This window comes from Protopterus annectens, chromosome 11.part0 (assembly GCF_019279795.1).
Source record: "Protopterus annectens isolate FY-2018-M chromosome 11.part0, PAN1.0, whole genome shotgun sequence".
In the NCBI taxonomy this organism is placed as follows: domain Eukaryota; kingdom Metazoa; phylum Chordata; order Ceratodontiformes; family Protopteridae; genus Protopterus; species Protopterus annectens.
Genome location: NC_056745.1, coordinates 607,556,794 through 607,572,674, shown reverse-complemented (window position 1 = coordinate 607,572,674; position 15,881 = coordinate 607,556,794).

The window sequence follows — 15,881 nt, the reverse complement described above, 5'->3', positions numbered from 1 at the left end:
CAGGAGTGTAGCTGTAGGAGGATACATCAAAAGAATGGCATGGAAAATGACGAATATTAAAAGAATGGTATTTCAAAAAAGTTCAGGAATGGGAAGACCTCTAGACTATCATAAGTGGTATAAATAAGTGAGACAAGGGAATGTGAAAGAAGAAAAGGATTGATGTGACAATAAAGTTAAGGTGGTGTTTAACACTGCCTGACGCCTCAGAAGGAGGATGGCTGAACTTAAAATTGTAATAAAGCAGTGTGAGGCTAACATGGTGGAGATAATGAAACCAGGGTCAGTTATAGGAAAGGATGACACATGAAGGCACTGCACTGCAGGGCATACGATAAAGAAAGGGGATAGGGGAGGGTATTGGAGAGGTCCATGTTCATATGGGACATGTTGGAGAGGTAGTTAATAGATGATGAGAGGACTAGAAAGAGAAAAAGTACAGGGGAATATAAAAGACAACAGGAAGAGGGAGACGAGGGAAAAAACAAAGTTAGTCTTCCTAGCAATAAAGTTAGTTGGAGCAAGATTTGTACAGTACAGACCACCTAATGCAAATGCAGGGCTGGCAAGCTCATCAGCAATTCAGCTTTTTTCAAAGAAAGGTCCTGTCTCTTTAGCCTCATTAATTTCTTTGAAAAAATAACTGAAGCAGCAGATAACTATTATGTAGTACATACAGCATATCTAGACCTGGCCAAAACATTTGACACTATTCCCCATGCAGGACTTATTGGCAGATTTGGAAATCTGACTATAAATCCTTATGTTATGTGATGGATAGCTAGTTGGTTGTCTGACAGAACCCATGTGGTTAGAGTTTCAGGTGCCATTTTTGAAAACAAAAAGTGTTACTAATGGTTAGCACAGGGCTCAGTGTTGGGCCCTCTCCTGTTTCGTATCTATTTCTCAGACCTTCAGGCCAACATTCCTGGATTATGTTTGTCTAAGTTTGCATATAACTGTCTGCTGGATGAACTCTCCTCACAAGTATGCCCAGGACCACTATCCCATGGCCTGTCTCATCTGGGTGTGGGTGTGGACACCTCAACCACTGACAGAGCAGTGGAAGTAGTCCCACTATGGGTGTATGATTGGACACAGCCACATTGGCTAACATCAGATGATGTGACTGACCTATGCCCAATGTGGATGCCATCCCCTTTCCAGCAGATGTTCCATCACAGTCACTGCCCATTCCAATGTGTCTTCCATCCAATCCATTGAATCAGCAACACGGTGGAGACAGTTACACATGTCAGTCAGTGCCACATCTACAACCCTAAGCATTTCCTCAGAGACCCTATTGGAACATGCCTGTGTCTCCATGATAGCCCTAAACATATGCTGAGTGGCACGGAAAGACACACCTAGATCAGGTGGAGGATGGATACCAGGCCTCCTCCAAGCACCCCTAACAACCACCCTGCATGGCACCTCACTCACACTTTGGCTACAGACAGAATCAGCAGGCACTGAAGCCACAGGAACCACAGTACTCTGATTGAGTGTCTCACCCTGCACCTGTCCAATATCTGAGAGCTCACTGGAATGGGTTGCCATAAGCCTACTGGCTATGTCTGATGGAATTACAGAGGATGGTTAAATGTCAACCTCAGTGTCAGATTCAACCTCTGCACTCCTGAATGTGCCTCTGTTTGACCACCTTCATCATCAAACTCTGCCGATACTCTGGCATCAGGTACTAAGAGTCCTACACTACCACTGTCAGGATCACCTGTGATGATAAGCAACAAACACAGGAAAGAAATTAATAGCTACATTGCTACACTAGTACAATTCAATATATAACAAACTAACAGTGGTGCCAATATTACAGGCAGTACAGCAATACACTGACACCCACATCATACATACTGCTAAAATAAATATTTCTGTGAACTGCTCATCAGTACTGAAATAAAAATGTTTAGCTTAACTTGTTCAGATGACTCTCCAGTTCCAAACAAGGATAGTCCTGGAAGAAGTTAAGCAAAAGATAATGACACCATCATCACAATTAACAGTAACACAGGGGGTGAAAAAGGTTTGGCCCTTTATATGTCCATTAACCATACATGCAATGGAAACTTGGATGTCATGTCCACTCCAAGCCCACGTGTAATGAACCAGAATTGTGTCTTAACTGTATCAGCTGCTCCCCTCCACACAGAAAATGGTAAACAAACCTAACTGTTGCTGTCAATATTTTAGTATACAAGAAAAATTTCACAATTGAGAATAGATGTGATGTCAGTTTTCAATCCCCATCAGTGTATGGGCTCAGATCCAATTTTCAGATCCAACTCGGCCACTATTTTTAGCTTGTGGAAGCCTACAAACTTTCAAGCTCTTCTCTACCAACCATGCCACACTCTTATTCCCCTCAGATCTTGTTTGCTGCTTGTAGCATCAAGACATGTTTGCTGACTTCTTTTGAGCTCTAACAGTAAGATTTTCTTCAGAACTTCTAAAATTTAGAATTTCTTTATTTAATCTTCCAATCTTCTTTAATATATTCATCTATCAGTCCTTTAGGTGTTACTTCCTGTTTGCTGAGGTTACAAATATTTTTTTTCTTGTAAATGCTCTTCTCTCACTCTCTACCCTGCTATATATGTATATATATATATATATATATATATATATATATATATATATATATATATATATATATATATATATATATATATATATATATATATATATATATATATACATATATATATATATAGATATATATATATATATATATATATATATATATATATATATATGGATCTAGGACTATTGCACGAAGCTACAATAGTCAAACCCAACATCACCGGACACATTTTAACGAAAGCGCTTTTACCAAAAAAGCACTTTCGTTAAAATGTGTCAAAAAAAAAAAGCATTTATGCAGGATGGCTCGCCCCTGCACCCATGTGGGGCTGTGCCCCCCCACACCCACCCTACTTTAATATTCTCATTCCGAGATCGCACTACAGTGGGGAAAAAGGAATCTTCCCTTATCCGCACCGTAGAACGGCCTCCGCAAGGCATCATTATCTTGCGAAAATGCTTCTTCGGTGAACAGCATTTTCACATAAGTATGCTCGACCATGAGTGATTCAGGAAAAAGTGCGACGGGGATTAGTACAGAACCCATATCTATATATATATATATATATATATATATATATATATATATATATATATCTTGTTAGAAGCTCTATTGTGCCTGACCGAGAGTGCTTCTTAAACAATCTGGAACTACAGAGCTGATATAAGTATATATTTTTGCACTTTATCTAACTGTTCAGTGTTTCTTAACAGTACTGAACTGTTTTTATTTATTTGCTTGACTGAATTATTTACTTATTCCCAGCCCGCATTATATATATGACCTCTGGCTTAATTTTTGTTTCCTGATCTTTGCTGAATTTTTTATTTCTGTTCTAAGGCATTTTGCACAGCACTTTAGCTTGAACTAACTGATTCCATATGGGGGTCCTTTACAGCTTAGTGGGGCAGCAGGGAGTTTGTAGTGAACTCATTCCAGGGTGGAAACACCGGTCAAACAGCTTTTGTGTTATCTGATTGCCTCAAGACTTGGATTTGGGAGGGTCTTTTATCTTGCTGATATAAAAATATTACCTTTATGTGAATTTCTGCTCATCTTGTTAGAAGCTCCATTGTGCCTGACCGAGAGTGCTTATTAAACAATCTGGAAATACAGAGCTGATATAAGTATATATCTGAAGTAATTTACTTTATTTGATCTTCAATCTGTAGGTACCGGATCCAAGCCAGCAAGTTCACTAGCATCTGCTTCAAGCTCCAAGCTCCAAGCTCCTCCCCTTACCCATAATATAGCTCCACTAACTTCCAACCATCAGATCTTGTTTGCCGCGGCTTGCCAGAAGCATCGTGATCCTGAGCTCTGAGTCTGTAAGTTGGGTAGTTTGATACATTAGCAGTTTTTTTAAAGTTTCTTGAGTGTTCGTTGTTAGTGTAGGTTCCCTCTCTTCCTCCCCTCACTGGTGCATCATGTTTTAGGGTTTTGGTGTAGTTTTTAGTGTTAGTGTGTTGTTGCTTCCCCTCCCCCCTCAGCGTTTTGTGTGCCTTTGAGAGTGTGGCGAGTGGGTCTGAGTAGGATATAGTTTTTTCTTTTTTCCTTCTCTTTCTTGTGTGAGACTTACAGTTTTTCTGTGAGAGACATGGCTGATCCCAAGCCGGTCTTTAAGAGGTGCACTGAGTGTGGCCACAAATTGTCACCAGCCGATGGCCACACTCTTTGCGTTATGTGTTTGGGTGTAGACCATTTAAGTACTGATTGTACCATTTGCGCAGGTTTTAACCCATGCACTATCAAGGATAGATGGGCTAAGCTGGCCTTGAAAAGCCTTCTACCTACTACGGAGTTGGCTGCCTCTTCTACTGCTTTGGTCACAGTGGCTGCTGTGGCCACTTCTCCTTCCTCTCTTGTCCTTCCATCTGAAGTTGTTAATCTTCTTCCTAGTCATCACTGTTGGGTTCGGTTCCGAGCCCACAGAACCGAGTCGGCCTTATACCAAACTTGCGTGTACCAAAAACCTCTCAAGCTAAGCTGCTACCCACAATGCCCTTTGCTCAGTTACCTCAGATCTTGTTTGCCGCACAGCCATATAGCAGCGTTTCACTGAGCTCTCCAGCTAAGTGCTTTTTTCAGATGTATTTACTAGTTTGAAAAAGTTTTTTCTCCTTTTATAACTTGTTCTTGTTGTTCTATATTGCTTCAGCTCTACCTACAGGTATTTCTCTCTTACCATTGTTTGTTATTTCTTGGTATTTCTAATTTTCTACCTTTACGGTATCTTGTTACCATTGTTAGCATTTGCTTTCTCTCGCCTTCATTTCCTCCCTTTCCTCTCTACTCTCTCTTTCCCTTGTGTGTGAGAGTGTGTTCTGGGATGTCTGAAAAGAAGGGAACTACGGGATTTAAACACTGCTGTTCTTGCAGTGACAAACTGCCGAATAGTGACATCCATGAAGAATGTGTATACTGTTTGCGGGTTCCTCATTTGTCGGCGAAACCCCCATGTGATATTTGTGCTAGTTTCAGTCAGTGGATGCTGAATGAATGTCGTAACAAACTTATTTTAAAGGGCCTGCTTGTTTCGCCTTTTTCTGAGGCCATTTTTGCAACAGAGGTCTCATCCCCTCCTTCTTCAGACAAGAAACGTCCTTGATCGGTGCCCTCTTCACCAGCTGGTGACAGAGATAAAGGTCACAAGGCCCATAAGTTTTCATCTGAACACCGTTCTGCCTCCTACTACCACATCGGCTCTGAGCTCGGCTCCAGTGAAGTTTACCGAGGTAGCCTCATCGACGCCCACTCCGGCACCGACAATTACGGCACCGTCTATGGACTCGGTACTGACTAGTGTATCATTTTCTTTATAGGCACCAACTTTGCCCATTTCTACTCTGATATTGGTTCCGACAACTACCTCGGAACCATGCCTGTCATCCACCCCTATAGTGACTTCTGCTCTGAGCCCATTCATGGCTTAGAGCATACCTTTATTACCTGCTGAAAAATTGGAATTGTCTGTGCCATTCTGCGACACACCACAGACCCAATACTCATCCAATGTGGACCCATTTTCCAGACAAGCCTGCAGCCCCTTTTTGGACCAGCCTGACTCACCCTCAGGGGCATTGGTGAGATCCACCAGGAGCCTTTCTGAATGGGATGTGGTGCATCTTTTTGATCAGTTGCTGACTGCTAGGGGAATCTCAAATCCTCCTAGACCCTATCCCACTCCTGGCTTTGGGTCTATTTCTCCAGCAACCCCTACTTACTCTCCTCCCTTGGACCCCTCGGTTCCAAGGCTCATCTATCCAACTTTTACTAGAGGAATCCCTTCCTTGGCACTGACAACAACTCTGTCTGAGGCTCCAATATCCCTTTGGGTGCTGGTTCCGTCAGAACCCACCCTTCCTCAATCTCACGCTTGGGGGGTGGAGCCCCCGGTTCCGGTGTCGGTTCCGACGGTTGTGTCGGCTTCGACTTTGGATCAGAGAATGAATACTGCTACGAGCTTGATTGAGGCTCCATCCCAGAGGGTGGACTGTCTGGAGAGGGGTGTGACCCCAGTTCCGATTTTGTCTTCTTCGGTTCCGGGCTCCCATTCCTCTTCAGGCGGGCCCACTTTCCGGGTGATGGAGAGGGCTCTTGCTGCTAGCAATCCTCCACAGTTGGTTATTCCCCCAGTTCCCTCTGAGCCGCAGCTGTCAAAGGCCACCCCCCCCAGGACTCTGAGATCGCAAGACCCGGGAGACCCCTGTCCAGTGCATTTCACTTTCCGAGTCTTCTTCGGATATTCCCACCGAAGAACCCCCTCAGAAATGGGTGTGTAAGAGGAAACACATAGACTCCCCAGAAGAGTCCCTCACAGAGGATATGGACTACGATGATGTGGAAGGGTCCCCACGGTCACCCCCTGACAATGTCTCCTTTGTGGATATCATGGAAATCTTGAAACAGAGGGGTGACTGAAAGTCCTCAACCCCTTCCTCAGAGGAATCCGTATTCCTGCAGGCCTTTCGCTCTACTTCTTGGGTGACTCCCACCTGCCGATGAGTTGGTTAAACTCATCATGCAATGGGCTTGGAAGAACACCAACTCCATTGAGGCCATCCCCAGGAGATCAGACAAAGTATTCTCCCCTCCAGAAGATCAACCCCACTGGTCCAGAGGCTTGCCAGTGGACGCTATGGTGGTGGCAGCTGCCATGAAAAAGGACCTTGCAGAAGAGACTCCTGCTGTTCACTCACCCAACAGGGAGTCCCTGGCAGTGGACAGGTTAGGGAAGCGAGTCTTTGCATCAGCGACCTTCGCGGTTAGGTCTCTGAACTTTCTGGCACATTTTACGAGGCTCCAGAGAGATCTTATCTCTGAACTCTCCTAAACCCTTGTGGGTCAAATATTGGATGGAGCACGAGATAAAGTTGCTTCCCAACTTGCCACCCTAGAATCCATATCTAATTCATCCATGAGGTTGCTGTCACACACAACTGAAGGAGCAGCTAGAGCTGCGGGTGCAGGCGTAGTTATGAGACGTCACGCCTGGATGCACATCTGTGACCTTGCAGACTCCTTCAAGTCTTCCTTTCTAAATGCCCCTATCGAGCCTTCGGCTCTGTTTGGTGCTAAGGTCAAGGATACACTAGCCAGGTGCGAGTACGGTGGGAAGACCTTGTCTACCATTGGCCTACACTTTTCCAAACCTCAGCATTCCTTCTCCAGGAATCAGAGGAGTGGAAAGATGAGTCACAAGAAGTCTCAAGGTCCTTTCCGAGATGCACATGGTGAGGACTCCTCTAAAGGCAGAGGGGGATCTAATAATGGAAGACATCCCTTTTGGGGCAGAGGGGGTCCCCAGAGATTCCTTCTCATATAGACCATATTAGAGCTCCTGAGGTGCTGCCCAATTGCTTTCCTCTGGAAGCAGTCGGGGTGAGTTTCTCTCTACACCAAGCTGTCTGGCTATCCATTACGAATGATCAGTGTGTGCAGAGAATCATTACCAGAGGCTACCATATTCCACAAATATCCTATCCACGACCTCCAAAATCCCTTCCTGATGTTTCACCCAGTCAAAGGGAGGAGGCATCTTCTGAAATACGAAAGCTACTTCAAAAATGAGCCATCCAACAAGTCCGCTCAGATCAGTGTGGATCAGGGTTCTACTCAAGATTCTTTTTAGTGCCAAAGAAAACAGGGGACTGGAGGCCCATTCTGGATCTCATTCAACTAAACAAATCAGTAGTTCAGACCAAGTTCTGCAGGGTCACACTTCAATCCATCCTCCCCTTTCTACGGAAGGGTGTGTGGATGTGCTCATTAGATCTCCGAGATGCATATTACCATATCAAGATGGATAAGTGCTCCAGGAGCCTCCTTCACTTCCAGTTGGGAGCCAATCACTATCAATTCAGAGCCCTACCTTTCAGTCTCTCAACAGCCCCCAGAGTGTTCACAAAATGTCTTGCAGTGGTAACAGCTCATCTGAGACTTCAGGGATTCCAGGTGGTTCCATATCTAGACGACTGGCTCCTCTCCACCCCTACCAAGCGTCTTCTGGTCAGAGCCCTCCGCTACACATTGGGTCTAGCGGAGTCATTAGGCATCACCATACACTGGCAGAAATCAAACCTTCAACCATCACAACAACTGGAATTCAGAGGGGCAGTATTCAACACGCAGTCAAGCCTAATCTTACTTCCTCTCCACAGGCTTCAGAGACTCAGGACACAAGTTCAGGTGATACTCTGTCAATGCAAGGTGTCCGCAAGGGAGTTTCTTCAAAGCCTTGGGATCTATGGCTGCAGCCATCCCCATAGTCCCCTTAGCCAGGCTACACACGAGATTACTACAATGGCTCCTTCAGGCCCAGTGAATACCCAACCTCCACCCCTGAGCTTAAAGATTCTCATCACCAACATTTCAAACAAGATCTCCTCTGGTGGATGAGTACAGACGAAAATCTTTGGTGTCATCCCTTCCAGGTTCCACAGCCCAGTGCCATGGTGACCACAGATGCTTCCCTGATGGGGTGGGGGGGCCACTTCCAGGGAACGAGGTCAGATGTAGAGGTCAATTTGCATATCAATGTCCTGAAGTTAAGAGCGGTGCTGTTGGTGTTGCAAGCTTTTCATCCACTTCTTCAGTCCGGAACGATTGCTGTCTAGTCAGACAACATGTCCATGGTCTGGTACATAAACAAACAGGGAGGGACCAAGTCTTATCCCCTTTTGTCGTGAAGCCATGAGAATCTGGCAGTGGCCGATAGCTTCCAACTGCTTTCTGATTGCAACGCATATGCTGGAGAGCTTCAACGTGATTCTGGACAGACTGAGCAGATGTGTCCTTCATTCTCATGAGTGGTCTCTCAACCCAAGTGTGGCGATGGAAATTTTCAACTGCTGGGACCAGCCATGCTGCGACCTTTTTGCCTCCCCCTTTAAATACAAAATTCAGCAGCTACTTTGCCTTCTTTCCCCCTCTCAGGGAGTCACCGAGAGACGCTCTAGTCCACGATTGGCCCACAGGTCTTCTTTATGCTTACCCTCTGATTCCTCTTGTTCTATGGAAGGCTATTTGGTTGAGAAGTGACGTGATCCTCATCACTCCATTCTGGCCTCATCAAGTGTGGTTTCCCTTCCTTCGACCTCATCTGTTACAACCTCCTTGGATCCTAGACACTCGTCATGACCTAATTTCTCACCCACAAGGGCTGACTCCCCCGAATCTGTCCACCCTCAAGCTGACAGCTTGGTTTCTTCACTTCCATTAGTTGCCAGGCAGGAAACCCTGTCTTCACCTTGGGGTATTATTTTGGCTTTTCATAAACCACCTACCAGAAAACTTTACAGGGATAAATGGAAAAGATTCTCTATTTGGTCATGTAATCAGGAGCTAGACCTGTTCTTAGCCCCTGTAGCCACTATTCTTCATTATTTGGCTGAGCTGTTCAACAAAGGAGCCTCGACTTCTACCATTCGAGTCCATCTAGCAGCTATTTCCAACTTCCATAATGGGTCTGAAAGAGTACCACTTATCTCCTCTCATCTTTGCAAGACCTTCCTCAAGGGTATTTTTCACACCAGGCCTCCCATCAGACAGCCGGTGAAGGCATGGAATTTGTCCTGGGCTCTTCAGGCTCTCTCCCTGCCACCGTTTGAGCTGGCTGCCACCTGTGATCTAAAATTCTTATCATGGAAATCCTTATTCCTGATGGCTATAACTTCAGCAAGACAAATTTCTGAATTACAGGCATTATGTATCAAGAGCCCTTATTTGATCTTTCATAAGGATGGAGTATCACTTTGAACTAACCCATCCTTTCTCCCCAAAGTGGTTTCTGACTTTTCGATTAACCAGTCCATTGAACTCCCTGTGTTTTTCCCAAATTACTCTAACAATGGAGAATACTGCCTACATTCCCTGGGTGTTCATAGACAATTGCACTTTTATCTGGAAGGAACTAAATCATTTTGCAAGTCAGACCAGCTTTTCGTTTCCTTTGCAGGCCCTAGAATGGGAGGTGCAGTATCAAAGGTTACTTTGTCTAAATGGCTCAGGGATTGCATTGCCTTCACATGTTCACTTACGGAGGGATATAAGCCTGGCCAAATCAAAGCTCACTCAACTAGGACTATTGCAACATCTGTTGCCTTCCACTCTAGGGCCTCCATGGATGATATTTGTGCAGCTGCCATTTGGGCTAAGCCCCACACTTTTATCAAGCATTAAAAATTGGATCTGATCTCCAGGGGAAGAGTGGCCTTTGGTTCAATGGTTCTCAGGAATGTTCTTCCATAAGGGCCACCCAGGTTCTGCAAGTAGCTGGGGACTCCGTCCCATCAGTGATGAATAGGAAGAAGATTAACAACTTCAGATAAAGAAGTTATGTCTTACCATAACATTCCATCTGAGTTGTTGATCTTCTTCCAGTCATCACACCCTCCCACCAACTCCCTTCTAAGGTTCCTGGCAGATCTTCTGGGTTTTTGTGGTGTATTATGGGTTCTACGCAGAGATGGCCTCTGACTTATTCTTTCTGTATATGTTGCATGCAAACTCAATCTGAGATAACTGAACAAAGGGCATTGTGGGTAGCAGCTTAGCGTGAGAGTTTTTTGGTGCACACAAGCTTGGTATAAGGCCAACTCGGTTCCGAGGGCTCGGAACCTAATCCATCAGTAATGACTGGAAGAAGATCAACAACTCAGATGGAACGTGATGGTAAGATATAACTTCTTTTTCTCCTCCCTTTCAGGCTGGGACTCACCCTCCCATTTCTAAGCCTGTGGAAGCGGATCTCAGAAAAGGCAGAGAGAAGGAGAGAGAGAGCGCAGATTCGAAAAATGCAAGAGGTCCCCGGACCTTTATACTTCAACTCCCACCAAAGTCAGTCTAAGATCCATGACTCCCCTCGGCTCCGATCTCCCAGATATTCCTCTGAGCTGGAGGAGCCACGACCACCATCTAGGGCCTCGGTTCCTCGACCCGCCAGTTCGGGATCTGTGGCCTTGTTATGGTTCACCCGAAGCCTTTCTGAAGTCGACATGGATAAAATGATGAGGAGGTTCATTCATACACAAATCCAGATGGGAGTCTTGCCAGCCCCCTCTCCCTCTGGAGGGGGGAGCTCGCTTCCTTTCTTCATGCCACTTTCTCCTTCTCTGATCCAACCACTAGGTTCGGAGTACTTGGATCCGAGGATGGCCTTAGTCAGGGGGTTGGTGCCAATGATACCTGTCTCCTCAATGCTGGCACCTGCTTGGAGCATGTCAGATCCAACCAATTTGGATCTGAGTGGCTCTTGGAGCCGGAGCCTGGGTGTCGTATCCAAGGGTGTGGAACTTTTTCCATTGGCTCCGGCATTGTCAGGCCAAGTCCCCCCCCTTGGAGCTCCGTCCAGTTTGGGCCCAGCTCTGATTCTCTCTTCGGATCCGGGGAGAGTGGTTTCCTAATTGGTGGCCCAGGAGGCATGTTCTCCCTCAGCGTCTGACGTGGTAGAAAGGGTTCTCTCCACTGGATCAAGACTCTTGACTATTTCCTTGGACTCCACCCCGACTCCCTTGGCTTTGTCTATGAATCACATCATTTTACCAGAGGGACAGCCCATGCTCGAAGAGCACAAGGCAGTTCCCCCTGAGGAACAAGTGGCTTGCGAGTTCCCCCCAGAGAGCTCCACTGGAGACATGCCTCGCAAGCATACATGTAAGAGGAGGCACTTGGACTCCCCCGAGTCCCTCACCAAGGACATGGATTTGGATGATGGGGAAGGTTCCCCCAGATCACCTCCCAAGGATGCCCAGGGGGTTTTTACACTTGCCATTCCAATGTGTCTTCCATCCAATCTATTGAATCAGCAACATGGTGGAGACAGTTACACATGTCAGTCAGAGCCACATCTACAACCCTAAGCATTTCCTCAGAGACCCTATTGGAACATGCCTGTGCCTCCATGATAGCCCTAAACATATGCTGAGTGGCACGGAAAGACAGTCCTAGATCAGGTGGAGGATGGATACCAGGCCTCCTCCAAGCACCCCTAACAACCACCCTGCATGGCACCTGACTCACACTTTGGCTACAGACAGAATCAGCAGGCACTGAAGCCACAGGAACCACAGTACTCTGATTGAGTGTCTCACCCTGCACCTGTCCAATATCTGAGAGCTCACTGGAATGGGTTGGCATAAGCCTACTGGCTATGTCTGATGGAATTACAGAGGATGGTTAAATGTCAACCTCAGTGTCAGATTCAACCTCTGCACTCCTGAATGTGCCTCTGTTTGACCACCTTCATCATCAAACTCTGCCGATACTCTGGCATCAGGTACTAAGAGTCCTACACTACCACTGTCAGGATCACCTGTGATGATAAGCAACAAACACAGGAAAGAAATTAATAGCTACATTGCTACACTAGTACAATTCAATATATGTTAACAAACTAACAGTGGTGCCACTATTACAGGCAGTACAGCAATACACTGACACCCACATCATACATACTGCTAAAATAAATATTTCTGTGAACGGCTCATCAGTACTGAAATAAAAATGTTTAGCTTAACTTGTGCAGATGACTCTCCAGTTCCAAGCAAGGATGGTCCTGGAAGAAGTTAAGCAAAAGATAATGACACCATCATCACAATTAAAAGTAACACAGGGGGTGAAAAAGGTTTGGCCCTTTATATGTCCATTAACCATACATGCAATGGAAACTTGGATGTCATGTCCACTCCAAGCCCATGTGTAATGAACCAGAATTGTGTCTTAACTGTATCAGCTACTCCCCTACACACAGAAAATGGTAAACAAACCTAACTATTGCTGTCAATATTTTAGTATACAAGAAAAATTTCACAATTGAGAATAGATGTGATGTCAGTTTTCAATCCCCATCAGTGTATGGGCTCAGATCCAATTTTCAGATCCAACTCGGCCACTATTTTTAGCTTGTGGAAGCCTACAAACTTTTAAGCTCTTCTCTACCAACCATGCCACACTCTTATTCCCCTCAGATCTTGTTTGCTGCTTGTAGCATCAAGACATGTTTGCTGACTACTCTTGAGCTCTAACAGTAAGATTTTCTTCAGAACTTCTAAAATTTAGAATTTCTTCATTTAATCTTCCAATCTTCTTTAATATATCCAACTATCAGTCCTTTAGGTGTTACTTCCTGTTTGCTGAGGTTACAAATATTTTTTTTCTTGTAAATGCTCTTCTCTCACTCTCTACCTTGCTATATATATATATATATATATATATATATATATATATATATATATATATATATATATATATATATATATATATATATATATATGGATCTAGGACTATTGCACGAAGCTACAATAGTCAAACCCAACATCACCGGACACATTTTAATGAAAGCGCTTTTACCGAAAAAGCACTTTCGTTAAAATGTGTCAAAAAAAAAAAAAGAAAAAAGCGTTTATGCAGGATAGCTACGCCCCCTGCACCCCCCTATGTGGGGGGCTGTGCCCCCCCACACCCACCCTACTTTAATATTCTCATTCCGAGATTGCACTACAGTGGGGAAAAGGGAATCTTCCCTTATCTGCACCGTAGTACGGCCTCCGCAGCAGGCATACGTATGCGAAAATGCTTCTTCGGTGAACAGCATTTTCACGTAAGTATGCTCGACCATGAGTGATTCGGGATAAAGTGCGACGGGGATTAGTACGGAACCCATATATATATATATATATATATATATATATATATATATATATATATATATATATATATATATGTATATATATATATATATCTTGTTAGAAGCTCTATTGTGCCTGACCGAGAGTGCTTCTTAAACAATCTGGAACTACAGAGCTGATATAAGTATATATTTTTGCACTTTATCTAACTGTTCAGTTATCTGTGTCTGCATTTATATATTTGCTGACCTCTGGCTTAATTTTTGTTTCCTGATCTTTGCTGAATTTTTTATTTCTGTTCTAAGGCATTTGGCACAGCACTTTAGCTTGAACTAACTGATTCCATATGGGGGTCCTTTACAGCTCAGTGGGGCAGCAAGGAGTTTGTAGTGAACTCATTCCAGGGTAGAAACACCGGTCAAACAGCTTTTGTGTTATCTGATTGCCTCAAGACTTGGATTTGGAAGGGTCTTTTATCTTGCTGATATAAAAATATTACCTTTATGTGAATTTCTGCTCATCTTGTTAGAAGCTCCATTGTGCCTGACCGAGAGTGCTTATTAAACAATCTGGAAATACAGAGCTGATATAAGTATATATCTGAAGTAATTTACTTTATTTGATCTTCAACCTGTAGGTACCGGATCCAAACCAGCAAGTTCACTAGCATCTGCTTCAAGCTCCAAGCTCCAAGCTCCTCCCCTTACCCATAATATAGCTCCACTAACTGCCAACCCCCAGATCTTGTTTGCCGCGGCTTGCCAGAAGCATCGTGATCCTGAGCTCCGAGTCTGTGAGTTGGGTAGTTTGATACATTAGCAGTTTTTTTAAAGTTTCTTTAGTGTTCGTTGTTAGTGTAGGTTCCCTGTCTTCCTCCCCTCACTGGTGCATCATGTTTTAGGGTTTTGGTGTAGTTTTTAGTGTTAGTGTGTTGTTGCTTCCCCTCCCCCCTCAGCGTTCTGTGTGCCTTTGAGAGTGTGGCGAGTGGGTCTGAGTAGGATATAGTTTTTTTCTTTTTTCCTTCTCTTTCTTGTGTGAGACTTACAGTTTTTCTGTGAGAGACATGGCTGATCCCAAGCCGGTCTTTAAGAGGTGCACTGAGTGTGGCCACAAATTGCCACCAGCCGATGGCCACACTCTTCGCGTTATGTGTTTGGGTGTAGCCCATTTAAGTACTGATTGTACCATTTGCATAGGTTTTAACCCATGCACTATCAAGGATAGACAGGCTAAGTTGGCCTTGAAAAGCCTTCTACCTACTACAGAGTTAGCTGCCTCTTCTACTGCTTTGGTCACAGTAGCTGCTGTGGCCACCTCTCCTTCCTCTCTTGTCCTTCCATCTGAAGTTGTTAATCTTCTTCCTAGTCATCACTTTTGGGTTCGGTTCCAAGCCCACAGAACCGAGTCAGCCTTATACCAAACTTGCGTGTACCAAAAACCTCTCAAACTAAGCTGCTACCCACAATGCCCTTTGCTCAGTTAACTCAGATCTTGTTTGCTGCACAGCCATATAGCAGCGTTTCACCGAGCTCTCCAGCTAAGTGCTTTTTTCAGATATATTTACTAGTTTGAAAAAGTATTTCTCCTTTTATAACTTGTTCTCGTTGTTCTATATTGCTTCAGCTCTACCTACAGGTATTTCTCTCTTACCATTGTTTGTTATTTCTTGGTATTTCTAACTTTCTACCTTTATGGTATCTTGTTACCATTGTTAGCATTTGCTTTCTCTCACCTTCATTTCCTCTCTTTCCTCTCTACTCTCTCTTTCCCTTGTGTGTGAGAGTGTGTTCTTGGATGTCTGAAAAGAAGGGAACTACGGGATTTAAACACTGCTGTTCTTGCAGTGGCAAACTGCCGAATAGTGACATCCATGAAGAATGTGTATACTGTTTGCGGGTTCCGCATTTGTTGGCGAAACCCCCATGTGATATTTGTGCTAGTTTCAGTCAGTAGATGCTGAATGAATGTCGTAACAAACTTATTTTAAAGGGCCTGCTTGTTTCACCTTTTTTTGAGGCCATTTTTGCAACAGAGGTCTCATCCCCTCCTTCTTCAGACAAGAAACGTCCTTGATCGGAGCCCTCTTCACCAACCGGTGACAGAGATAAAGGTCACAAGCACAAGGCCCATAAGTTTTCATCTGAACACCGTTC